A 12,741-nucleotide genomic window follows, 5' to 3' on the forward strand; every position below is an offset into this window, starting at 1 on the left:
GCAAACAGGTGTTCAGCCATTTCCAGGAAAGTCACATTCCAGCACATGGTGACTTGGTGAGACAAACACCATCACTCCAAACATCACCTGTTCCCTTCTTGCCCCAGCCCTGTAGGCTGAGCATGACACCATACAATGTGGGATATCCCCTGGGTCCATTTGGGTCAGCTGTCCTGGCTGTATCCCCTCCAACTCCTTGTTCACCCTCAGCCTCCTCACCGGTGGGGTGGGGTGAGGAGCAGAAAAGGCCTTGGCTCTGGGTTAAGTGCTGTTCAGCAATAACATAAAAATGCTGGTGTGTTACCAACACCTCTCTCACCAGCACAGGTCCAAAATGTAACCCATATCAGCTTGTATGAAGAATATTGTCTCCATCCCAAATAAAACCAGCACAGATTCATTTTGTTCATGTATGGTATTTGGAAGAAGTAGAAAGTGCATAAGTATCACCTTCTGCCATGGGGCAGTGGCTGGGACAGGAATCAGCTATAGGGTTAACATACCCACCTATTTCAAGTCCTGACCAGTGAGAATCAACATCCTTGGATATGTCTAATGAATTTCATCTCACTTGGAAGCTTTGAAGAAAATCTTTATTAAAAAAGAGATATTATTTATGACAAAACTAGAACTAATTCAGTTTGAAGAAACCAAATATATCAAAGCAATAAGCAGAACATTCAGCTTATCATCCAGGTAACTTTGGTGATAACTAGTTCTTCTTCATTCAAAAAACATAAATTCATCAAATTATCAGCTGTGTTTTTACTTTGTTTTTCTTCTTGCAATAAATCCTACCTGTACTGGAGATATAGATACAGATTTGGATGATACATGTTTATGCTATTCCATCCCAACCTTAATGGCACTGCTGGATTTAGCATGCTCAGGATTTTGCCCCAGGATATGTTTCTACATCTGTGTATGTGGCAGAAGGTATAGGGAAGAGATTATTTTCCAGTCTTTGACAGCATGAGGGATTTCAGCACCGATGTTAGGCACACTGAATCTCCTAGCCAAAGTGAAATTAAATCTGCTCTCAAGAAGTAGTGGCATGGCAGAGACTGTCTCAAATGCATGTTTTGAGATATCACTAAAGTCAAGCAATAAGAAGTGCCAAAAAAAAAAGGAAGTTCCTCTGATTAGTCTAACTAGACATCAGGGAGACTTGGTTACATTGGTTACATTTCAGGCTGAACTACCATTTCAGTCATCCTTGTGTTTTCCATATATAAAAAATTAAACAACATGAAAAACACGGCTTATTTGCAGTTCTTGTTATTATGATCCTTAAACAGGCAATGGTGCTTAGGGGAGAATGAGACATGAGAAAGGTGAAATGGGATTTGAACATGCAAGAATGTTTTCTGCACGCAGCCAGGCTAATCCAGATCTCCAGCAAGTCCCTAATTCACAGACCACTGGGACAACAGAAGGACTGCACTGACTTCACAGGCTTTGCAGTTCATAATATAAATACCCAAATTACATTCAGAGTTTTCTGAAATATGAATCAGTTCAATCTAGAAAATGTTACGCCACCATAAGCAGTATCAATTCTTTCTACCCCTTCTTTCTACTCTTTGTTCCAATATGCTTAATTTCATTTTAAATTTAAGCTATTTATTTTATGGGAAAAGGTTGCTGAGATTTCAACCCTCTTGGGATTTTGCAATGCCAAACATTGCTGTGTTATGCCACTCTTGTTCTACTTTGGTAGCCATTACCTTAGTAGATGTGGAATAGGAAATTAAAAAGAGTAGGTTTTCCTTGTTCAATCTGGACAAAACATTAATAAATATCCTTCAGAAAAAGAAAATGTAACAGGGATTATTCACAATTTTCATAGTTTTCCTGGAAAACAAGCAATCATAGTTTTTCAATAAGGTTTTAATCTGGAACTGACGATATGGTCTATTTGCAGGCATAAACAAATGAAAGACACACACAAAACCTGGTCAAACAATACAGTCAACCCACCCTATGCTGACTGAAGACATCCCCAGATATGCCTGCATGGCTTTCCAGTGCGAGCCCACAGTGTAAATGCTAACTGGGCCAAGAAACTGTCTTGGCAACCCTAATTCTGTCTCCAGAGAAAATCAATTGCTAGTTGAACTGTAGAAATCCAAAGGTATCCATTCTGCCCAGATTGTTATACACCAGGCAAGCAGCCCACCCAAAAATTTCACTCCCTGATAGCCAGAACACGTTCCAAGGATTTTCCAAAGGATGGAGCATGAAAGCTGTGTGAGAAATCTCAATAGCATCTACTGCTGGGGAAGCCATTGGTCCAGAATAATCCACAGCAAGCCTTGGCACAAGGACTGGTGCCAACCTCCATGGCAGTTCTCCTTCACAGCAGTCCTCCAAAAGGGTGCTTGCAAATTTTGAGGAACACGCTGTTCCTTCCTCCGTAACTCTGCATGCTCCCAGCCTATTTGTATGCTTTTGTAGCTCGTGTTGCATTCTGAAGGCTGTGATTATTAAATGCTGGTGATTGCTGCTCTTCTTCCATTGAGAAAAATGCATGAGAAACAGAAATTATATTGCTACATTAACACAGAATCAGGAGAAGGAAGCTACAATGAGTTCCCCAAAAGACAGATGATTCATACATTTCATAAAAATTGTACCATATGCATTAGCTATCGTTCTCAGATAACATTATTGTTGCAAGCACTGTTGCACATAAGTACTTCATTTATCTAAATCGAGACTTTACACTTCTGCGCACTCTGCAGGTCCCAGCCCTGCCATGATAGAGTTACTAGCATGATGTAGCAATGTATTATAGTGTCAGATCTACTCACATTTCACATTTTTAACTAAAGAAGATCAAAATAACGAAATGCAGACATAGAAGGAACAACAGCTCTCATCTGCAGCTACTCCTACTTAGGAGTTATTAAATAGCAGCAATAAAAATGAGAGATTATGTTGTTATTGACAACCTGTATAAGCTGGATTTAAAGATTTATCTTTTATTGATGCAATTATTTATTTCTACTAGATGAAACATCTTTTTTTTTTTTCTCTACTATTTTTCTGGCCCTCAATACTCACTATCTTCCTAAGCCCAGAATATGTGGTCTTCAGGGGTTTGGGGTCTGTCTTACCCTCTCATTTTGATCCTGCCACTTAGCCACCTTCCTCATGAAATAGGGTTGGTTTGTCTCCCATTCTAACAGGTTCCTGCCTACATTAAGAGTGGCAGGAATGTTGTCAGCATTAATGGGAACTTTACCTTTCCAAACCTCCAAACTGTGTCCCCAGTCTGCCCAAACAAGACTTGTGAGGATGGTACTTACCATGTGATAGATGGGAGCTGTAATTTCAACATGCTTTGGCTGTATCATCATCCTCAAATACAAAACAAGGAGTAGGAACGTGGGGTCACTCATCTCGCAGCTCTGATGCCAGGCAGGCAAACTAAAACTAGATCCAAGAATATGGAAATAAACATAATTTTAGTACACAACACTGTGCTCCAAGCTACCTGGCAACTGTAAGAAGTCATTTACTCACTATTAACTTATTCTGGGAGCACGAGGGAATCTACTGGGAGATTGACATGATGCAAGTCATAAAATGATCATTGTCACAAACCTGAGCTGACTCTGCTGGCAGCCTTTCACATTTCATATTTCCAGCTGTAATTAATGAGCTATTTTCCAGAATCCAAATAGAAGATTTTTAAAGCTTTTCTTCAAAGCTTTTTTAGCTTCATTTTCCATTTGTGTGTTCTCTGAGATACAGGAAATGTAGAAATATAAGGTGGAATGACAACAAGATGCAAAAGGCATAGAAAATTATGTAAATATGTCTAAAACAAAGACTTTCACTTGCCTTGAGACATGTCAGAGTGCATATATTAATTTAATTTCACTTACAAATAAAACTGCCTTTCTTGCAGCTAAGTTAAATTTGAGGCAATGCTTCACTTCACTTTGCATAAAGGCAAGGATGCCAAGACAATATTCCAGGCATGCAAATGTATAAGCCCAGATATCTCAAGACCAGAATATTGCTTAGGCATCTCCATGAAGTACATTACCAAAAAAACAACAAAGAATTCCCCAAATAAACAACTGAAAACCTCCCACCAAACCCAAAACAAAGCCCAAAACTGCCACATTTTTATAGCACCAAGCACTACAGTAGTGGGAGGAAGGGTGCCCCAAACCCTTTGTTAAGAAAAGGCACAGAGGGCACTGAATAGCTATTTTCTCTTTCTCTATGAACTGTAGTTTTGGTGTTTTCCAAGACTTTTTACTGAACAGATAAATCAATTCCCATTTTTCAAACCAATATTTTCTTGTCTTGAATGTCTTGTGCTGGTAAAGCACTTTCAAGTACGACTTGAGCTTCTCTTTGTGTTCTGCATTTAATACTACCATTGAAAACTAGAACTCTGTAATTGTCATTATGGCAAAAATTTTGCCACAGCATCCTCTGGAATAAAATTGAAATTTATTGTAAAGATGACAGTTCAGAAATGATGACCCTTTCTCATGGCCATCTAGATTCAGCAGTATTTTGAAAAGGAAGAATTTAAAGATCAAGCCTACCAGTGCCAGTCTGCTGTTTTTTCTGTCCAATTTTTCATAACTCACTCTAAGAAGCAATTTGATATTTGCATGCAGTGTCCCAGCTGGAGTGTCACTGAGGAAGCACAGACAGAGATTTCTGTTACATTTAAATTCCTGCTGAAGTTTGACCACTTATTCTTCGTAATCTTTGAACTTGTCTTACATCAAACTAACCAAACAATCCCCTCAAAACAGAGAACACATAAAATTGTTTTTGTGTCATTATTTTAGGAACCTTTCTGAGGTGGCTCTGCCTTGTTCAGCTGAGTTGCTCAATGTGTTTATGACACTGAGCAAGCACTATAAGTCACAAATCACAGAACTGGTCAGGTCAGGAGGTACCACAGTGGGTCATCAGGTCCAATCTCCCTGCTCAAGCAGGATCATCCCAGAGTGCAGAAGGCATCTGGACAGGTCTGGAATATCTCTAGTGAGGGAGATTCCACAACCTCTCTGGGCAATCTGCTCCAGCGCTTGGTCACAAGCACAGTAAAGAAGTGTGATATATATAGAGATATATAAAATACAGCACTTTGATACTCAAAGCTTGAAAAATACTTGAACTTTGTAAGAAACCCGAAAAAACCCTCTTCTTTTCCAAAGATGAAATTATTTCTCTTTCATTATCTGATACTTCTTGGAGACCTCATCTTTAGAGTTCAGAACCAGAAATATCTAACTACCCTATGTTCAGGATGTTTCAGCAGGGCTGGAGATCATCTAGCAGATGAAACAAAAATATTGTCTGAGCTTTCTAGAACAATGAGAAATGCTTTTGTGAACCTGAACTTTCAGACACTGAGATAGAATGAAACCTTTTGAAAATCTTCTCTCACTCCCAAGCACATCATCCATTGAGAGGGCAAAGACATCATCACTTGATGGAGTTTCTGCTGACTCCATGTTCACTCTTCCAAAGAGGTTCTGTCAAAATACTCTAAAAAGGAGGTAATTTTTCTGAAAAGAGCCGAGTATATGCTTCTATGTCAGGGCGCTTATGGCTGTAACTCTAAAAGTATGGACAGCTTTTATATGGAGGTCAATCAAAAGAGAGATGCACTTAGGCTGAGAGGCAGTGACTTCATAAAACACAGAAAGCCCTAGAACAACATGATCCAGTAGCTCTGGTGAGATTATAGTGTTGCCATGAATGCATCAGTTAAAAATAAATACCGTACATCTCTGAAGAATATAGTTCAACTCAGATTTAATATGGATTCACTGCTCTCTACTCCCAGCTGCTATTTTAGAAGAAGAATGCAACATATTGAGAAAACATTTTAGAAAGCATGAAATACATTTCAAGTTCCAGTAAAATAACTGGAACCTTCTAGGATTTGCTTAATTATGCAATATAGTTAGCCCTTAGTGATTTAAAACTTAGTTTAAATATATGAGAAAAGCCTGTAATTTCAATTGAAATAAATAAAATTTGTTTTTCACAATAAGCATTTGCATTTTTTTTATATTTGAAAACCCCTATATCTTATGATTACATTGCCCTGCCAAGTTAAGATACTTTAATTAAATTGAAACCAGTTAGATTTGCTACAATCACCAGAGAAAAACAAAATATGAAAAACAAATCTGCAAAAAAAAAAAATCTTCCTTGAGACATTTTATCAAAATGTTGATTTTGAAATCTATTAACAGGTATAGGCCAAAAAAGCACATGAAATCACTCAGGCTGGTAGATCCAGAGGTCCTTTATCACTAAAGGTGAAACTATAATTTCAACAACAATTCAGCCATAAAAGCTGTACTTCAAACAGCTAGCTGTGGTCAAACTTCTTCTATAACATATTATGGAATGAAGTTATAGAATTTTGGTTATTGAAAAATTAAGTACCTTTCAAAATGCATAAGCAAACATTTATAGGGGTTTGCAGAAACGAGGTTCATCGTGCAGGAGCTCATGCTGTGCACCAAGTCTACGCTTGTGACCGGCTCACGCTGTGATGAACTGGGAGTCTCACGGCAGCCATTTCCAGAGAACACACAAAAGGCCAATGTTCATGGCCTCTGCTTCAAAAATGCAGGATGCTGACAGAGAACAAGGTTTGTTGGGCCACATCCATCCTACCAGCCCCACTCCTCTGCAGCTCCTCTGCAGCCTGTGTTCCTTTCTTGCCAGCAGGAGGGAGGTGAGCACGGACGTCTCACAGTCTGCATGGTCCACAGAGCAGCCAGAAGACATGGCACAAGAGAAGGGTTTCAAGGAGGAAAATAACAAAAACTGCATTGGAAAAGGTGGCATCCTGGAAATGGGGAAAATTTCCATCCCACTGTAGAGATGTCCCATTGTTGTGAAGAATGAAAAGTAAGCCAAATGCAATTGTAGAGAGGTCTGCTATCCTCACCTTCTCTCTGCTACTGCATTGCCTAAGTAACCTGCTGGTTTTTTTGCATCCCTTCTACACTATTATCTGCACAGTAAGTCAGAGACCCATGGGCTAGAGGTGTTAAGGGATTCAGGTTTTGCAGCAGCAGCCATTGCAGTGTCTGCCTTCCTGGTGCCTGGGTGCTTGCTCCCAGCTCCACCAGATTTGTAACAGGTAGAGCTGGGAGCAAGGATGCTCCAGGGCTTGCTGAGAAACACCTCAGAGAGGTACCCACCTGAGAGCCCACCACTTGTGTGGCCACAAGTCACAGTCAAATTAGCTCAAAGTCATGCCAGGGGATGTTTAGGTTGGGTATTAGGAAAAATTGCTTCACTAAAAGGTTTGTCAAGTCCCGGAACAGTCTGCCCAGGGAAGTGGTTGAGTCACCAGCCCTGAAGATATTGAAAAAAATATGTAGATGTGGCACTCAGGGACAGGGTTTATGGTGGACTTGGCAGTGTTAGGCTTACAGCTTGCCTTGATCTTAAAGGTCTTTTCTAACCTCGAGGATTTTGTGATTAGCATCAGATTGGAACTTCTAGCCTGGAGTCCTCTCCTGCACTGCAGCTGTGCATTGTGCTCAGGCCTGTGTAACACAGAGAAAAGTCATTGCCTGTGTGAAAGGGAAGCAAGAGGTTTCCATTTTAGCCAAATTACTAAATTGTACAGGTCTTACTTGCTATCTCAACTATCCTGCTGCAGGCTTTATACTCAGGATGTTCCTCTCCCTTCCTGTTGCAGTCATGTTCCTGGATAAAAAGTGATTAAAAAAATCAGTGGACTAGAGAAAAGCTGCCTCATCTTTTAACCAATGACTGGGAAACTTGATCAGAAGTATAGAAGCTTGGTTTCTAACCATTGCTCTAACAGCTGTTTGTGTGCACAGAAACAAAATATTCAATACTTGGTGAACAGAAGTATGAAAATCTGTATGTCTAAAGACCTAGCCTAAGGAATGGCAAGTAAGGATCAAAATTTAGGATTTAATATGTGAAATTACTCAGTCCCATTTAGGGATCCTCAAGCTTTTATGAATTTGGGCTAATAATGGCAGACCTGAACCACAGGCCCTTCAGATTATGATCAGACTTGCCTTCCCCACCATCAGCCCTGCAGATAACCATGTTTAATGTAAAGGTGTATATGTTCCTGTAGCAACAGTGCTTTGACTATCTGTCAAACTATAAAAAAAAAAAAATTATAGAATTACTAATTCTATATTTAGAATTTATATTTATTATTATTACTAATAATAATACTATTGCTGCTGCTACTACTACTACTACTAATGACCCTATTTGTTTATTTCTTAAATATCTACCCAACTTCACATGGCCTCTGCAGTGGCTGCCCACAGCCTTCCCCCTGGGAGGATAACAATAATCTCAGATCACAAGCAGCTTCATTTCACAGCCTGATTTCCTCCATATTCCCACTAAAATACTTCACAAGTTTCTAATACATGCAGTTACCTTTACAGTTGAACTGGTTTATTTCATTTTTCAGGGATCCACAGAAATAGAAGCACATAAAATTTTGCGAACTTTTGTCTAAAAACAAAAAATTCACATTATTCAGTCAGTGCATGAAACAAAGCTATACAGAAAATTGAATTTAACAAATAGCAACATCTGAATCACTGCCTCGGTCTTTCCATCACGTTTTTGATATGTTTGGTGGTCACAGAGACTCCAGGGTTTTGCTGAAGCCCCATCTCTTCTGGTCCCTGCAGTCAAGTTACATCTGTTTTTCTCTGGTAATCAAAGCAAGGCTGCTTGTAAAATAATATTTTTCCTTTTATAAGTACTAGTGCCCTTTTTCCAGCAATGTCCTTTGCTACCCAGAAATCAGTTTGGTCATCTGTTTCTTGGCTACCTGCTCATCTGGCAGAATATTATTTACTTGTCCTTTATCCAAGGATAACAAACTCGTGCAGTTTTACAGCCCTGTGTTAAATACAACTCCTTTTCCAACCAGCCCTATGTGTGCCAATCAAAAAAAGAAGGTTATATTGCAGATATGGAAGCAAACATCAGACACGGGTGGATAAAGATACATTTAGCCACACACAGACCCACCACATCAAATATGGATGCAAATTGAACAAGTTTCACTGACAAATTGATTTTGTTTAAGCCTTTGGTAGAAGGTGAGTCTCCCACCAATGTCAAAACATAACATCAGCCAAACCTCATCCTTTAAAAATCCAAGTACTGAAAAAACTGGGAATAACAGATGCAAAAGTTTTGCTCTCTTAATCCAGCAGCATCCAAAAACAAAACAGCTTCTCTGCAGACTTCAGGCACAGAGCTTGTAAGACCAAAAACTGCTGTTAAATAGAATTTAAACTAATTGCCTCTAGTTACAGGATGTGAGGTGCAGTTATATAAAACTGTCCCTGTCTCCTGATGAAATCAGTGTCCATGTTCTTCTGTGAACATATTTGCATTTTTAGCCTTCTTTTAATCCACAAAAGAACCTTACATGTATCAAAGTTGCATCTTGTCCTTGAATGCTCCTTTTTTCTATAAACTCTCTAGATTATTTGGTGGTTTATCTGTTGTCTCTGCTTTCTTTGAAGCCTCTGGATACCATCTGTGAATTTGATTGATTTTTAAGTTCTCTTATTATTTTAGGTCATTTATACAGAAGTGAATATTAGGCTCAACACTAACCCCTAGTGTGCTCCAGTTTGCTATTTTACGCCTCATAGTTGCTTATGTTTCTGATTTTTCAGTAATTTTTCAATTCAAACTGCAATTATCACTAATTATTATTAATTGTTAAAGAAGTTGTGTAGATTGGATTTCCTTTGTTGAAAGTCTCAGATTTTTGCAGGAACTTTTTTCCTTTACCTAGCTAAAGTACAAATGAATATAAGAAAGGAACAAAGTTTATTTGGCTTCTCTTCAACCCATGTGGCCCATAGTACATCTGGTTATATACAACTGCTTACATAACAAAGAGTTCTGTATTTGCTGTACTGTGAAGGCAGTATATACACTTCTATACATAGCATACTTCCATACATACTGCATGGAAGTTTAGATTTATAGGACTTATTCACAACATAATAAATGTTTATTTTTCACTCATTATAATGACAGCTGCTTACTCTTGCTTATTTGAAGATATGGAATTTTACTATTAGAAGAGGATGTGGAATTGCTATTCCTTATTTATTCTTCCTCCTCCAGGTGAAATGGGAAGAGAACTAGCTCAATATTTATGTTTGGTTGTAAATGCTTTCTTGGTATAAAATTTCAAAAATAAGGGGCAACTTCCTGTTCTTCTAGAAAAAAATGCAAACTAATTTTTTTTTTTAATATTTCCAGCCAAACATTAATTAATTAAAAACCATAAAAGGAGTTTAATGCTGGTGATATGCATCTCTCTCTTCTAGAATAACACTCTTAAAATGACAGCTTCCACCATGAAGCAGAGAGCACTGAAAATTTTTGAGAGCCAAATCAACCAGACTCTTCCTTGCAGTTCACATTACTTTGTGCCTTGTTCAGTGCCACCATGAGATGACAGTAAAGAAAACATTCCACTCTGGCAAGTGGATGACCACTGCTAATTGCAGTGGATTCAGGGATAGAAAGTATGTGCATCTCCCTGTCCTTACAGCCACCTGTACTTACAATTTTCAAGTTATTTATCAGAGGCAAAGGTGCTGATTTCACTTTTCTCTGTATCATTTCAGCTGAAGCACAATAAATGTCATAAGATGAGTGGAAAAATACCTAACACAACCCTGCATTCAATGGAATGGTGTCATCAAAACTAGGAGAGAGGTTTTTTAAAAAAAATATTTTGACTGATTTGCCTCTTGTGCTTTCAGGTCTACCACTTATAACTCCACAAAGCTTGTCAAACTTACTTTTCCAAGAGGAAGATGTGAATTTTCTTCTTGTTCTGCTCTGAGATGAAACCAAAGAAAATGGAGGTGACTTCTGTAATCTTTCAATACACTAAATGTTTCTCCCTCTGCAGTTGAACAGCATAATTAAGAAGTCCTCATTTAGAGTTTGAAACTTTAATCATGGTTGTCCTAATAAAATCCTCTCTGGTTTGATGGACTTTATATTACTTCTCCTCGAGTGAACTCCAAACTGATTACTTGACAGAGAGCATTATCTAATTAATTATTTAGAGGAACAACTACCAAATTACACACAGAGATTGAGCAGCATATGGTGATCCAGTTTTAATCTTCTAATCCAGAGTTCAAATCCCAGGTGGGGACTACAGTCTTCTGAATATTAATCTAATTGCACCTCTACTGTCCCAGAAAATGAGTTTCTTGTCCTTATGAATTTTTCATTATTTCATCTTAAGTGAGAGAGAAGCCTACATCCATCAGAGTTTGGAAAGCAAGTACTACATGTGCACAAACTCCACTTGTTCACCCTATTTCTGAGCAGTTCCTCTGCATTTCTATACCTTGGCCCATAACACTGACTTCCATCATCACCCCTACAATGAAACCCTCAACACTTGTTTGCCAAGGAATCGAGTGCTCTACTCTGGACAAGCAAGTCTCCATCAAACTTTATCAGTGTAGGAAGCCAAATTTCTTATCATTTCCTTTAATCTATGCTCAGTACACTGGTGACCCATATAGGCTTAAGGAAACACACTTGGGGTTTTGAGATGTTTTTATCTCTGATGATTATTCACAAGTCTATTTCTTAAAGTAACTGAACAATTGAACAGCTAAATTAGGGTTCAACTGACTCCAGATAAGTGTTGCTGCATCTTTTTAATTTTTTTTAACATAGCCTAAGGATAAGTTGACTTCAAAACTGTTTACATATTAAAAAAAAAAAAGCACGTAACAGGGAGAATCAAAACACTACTGCAAAATGTAGCATTATGTTCTTCACCCAAATGTCTGTGCCTATGACAAACAGTGTCAAACAGGCTAGAATTTGTGTGGCCTTAAGCTTAAGGACAGAAATAAAAGTATTTGGAAAAATGTATATTCAGAAAGAACTCCTTTCAATGTCCTGCAGTGTCTTTAATCAAAGTTTCTTAAATGTCTCAAAATTCAACCTCCTAATCCTAAGGAAAGTCACATAAAACCCAATGCCACATCCAGTCCTTAATTCCACATGATGACCCAGATCTTACCTGCATTCAATCCCTTTCACAGCACCATATGGACCACACACCCACCTCATTCACCAGCTCTTCTCCCAAATCTAAAACTGCCTTACTGTAAATCTCTTCTAACCTCTAACCAAGAGGCAATTTCCCTCCAAGCCAGCTGGAGATAGGCAAGGGCAGCCTCACAACAAGGCAGTTGTCTGTGGGTTGCTACCTATCCCTAAGATGTCATTGATTACTTAAATCCCCACACATGGCTTCAATCTGTGAAGTGCAAAAATCACGGCTGCTCTCACACTGAAGCAACAGACTAGGCAAGAAAAGTGACAAAACTGAACCCAGGTTCACCCTCTACTGATCTTGCATCACAGGCTCCTGAGCAGAAAAGCAATGATTGGTGTGAGCAATTAAAAATTGTGATTGGTATGGGACTGAAGAACGCAGTCCTACGACAAGAAGAATGTTTGAGCTGGGGTTTGTTTCTCCCTCAACAGCACTATCTTTCACAATGCTTTAGCAAGAATTGCTATGGGGTGTTCTGCATAGGGTCTCTGTTGCAGGAACTGAAAAAGCACAGGTTTCTCTGGCTGCTGGCACCTGCATCCTGCCTACTCTGGGCTTGCTGTTTGCCTGCTTTCAATGCACGTTGTGCACAC

The 12,741-nt window shown here is 38.8% G+C and overlaps 1 long non-coding RNA gene across 6 annotated transcripts; it reads right to left on the reverse strand.

Annotated features, from left to right (window-relative positions):
- Positions 1–574: 574 nt before the first annotated feature.
- On the reverse strand, positions 575–12,312 carry LOC111922929 (uncharacterized). Of its 6 annotated transcripts, none has more exons than XR_015284200.1 (11): positions 12,110–12,312; positions 10,857–10,963; positions 9,458–9,568; positions 8,446–8,523; positions 7,650–7,722; positions 7,476–7,559; positions 6,442–6,758; positions 4,572–4,665; positions 3,610–3,748; positions 3,312–3,438; positions 575–2,511 (listed from the first exon to the last, which is right to left on the reverse strand). It is a non-coding gene; the product is annotated as an uncharacterized LOC111922929 (long non-coding RNA). The 6 variants fall into 6 exon arrangements; XR_015284199.1 differs by having other exon boundaries at positions 9,330–9,568; positions 12,110–12,307; XR_015284201.1 differs by lacking the exon at positions 6,442–6,758.
- Between the last annotated feature and the right edge of the window lie 429 nt (positions 12,313–12,741).

This window comes from Cyanistes caeruleus, chromosome 3 (genome assembly GCF_971803275.1).
Source record: "Cyanistes caeruleus chromosome 3, bCyaCae1.hap1.1, whole genome shotgun sequence".
NCBI lineage: Eukaryota > Metazoa > Chordata > Aves > Passeriformes > Paridae > Cyanistes > Cyanistes caeruleus.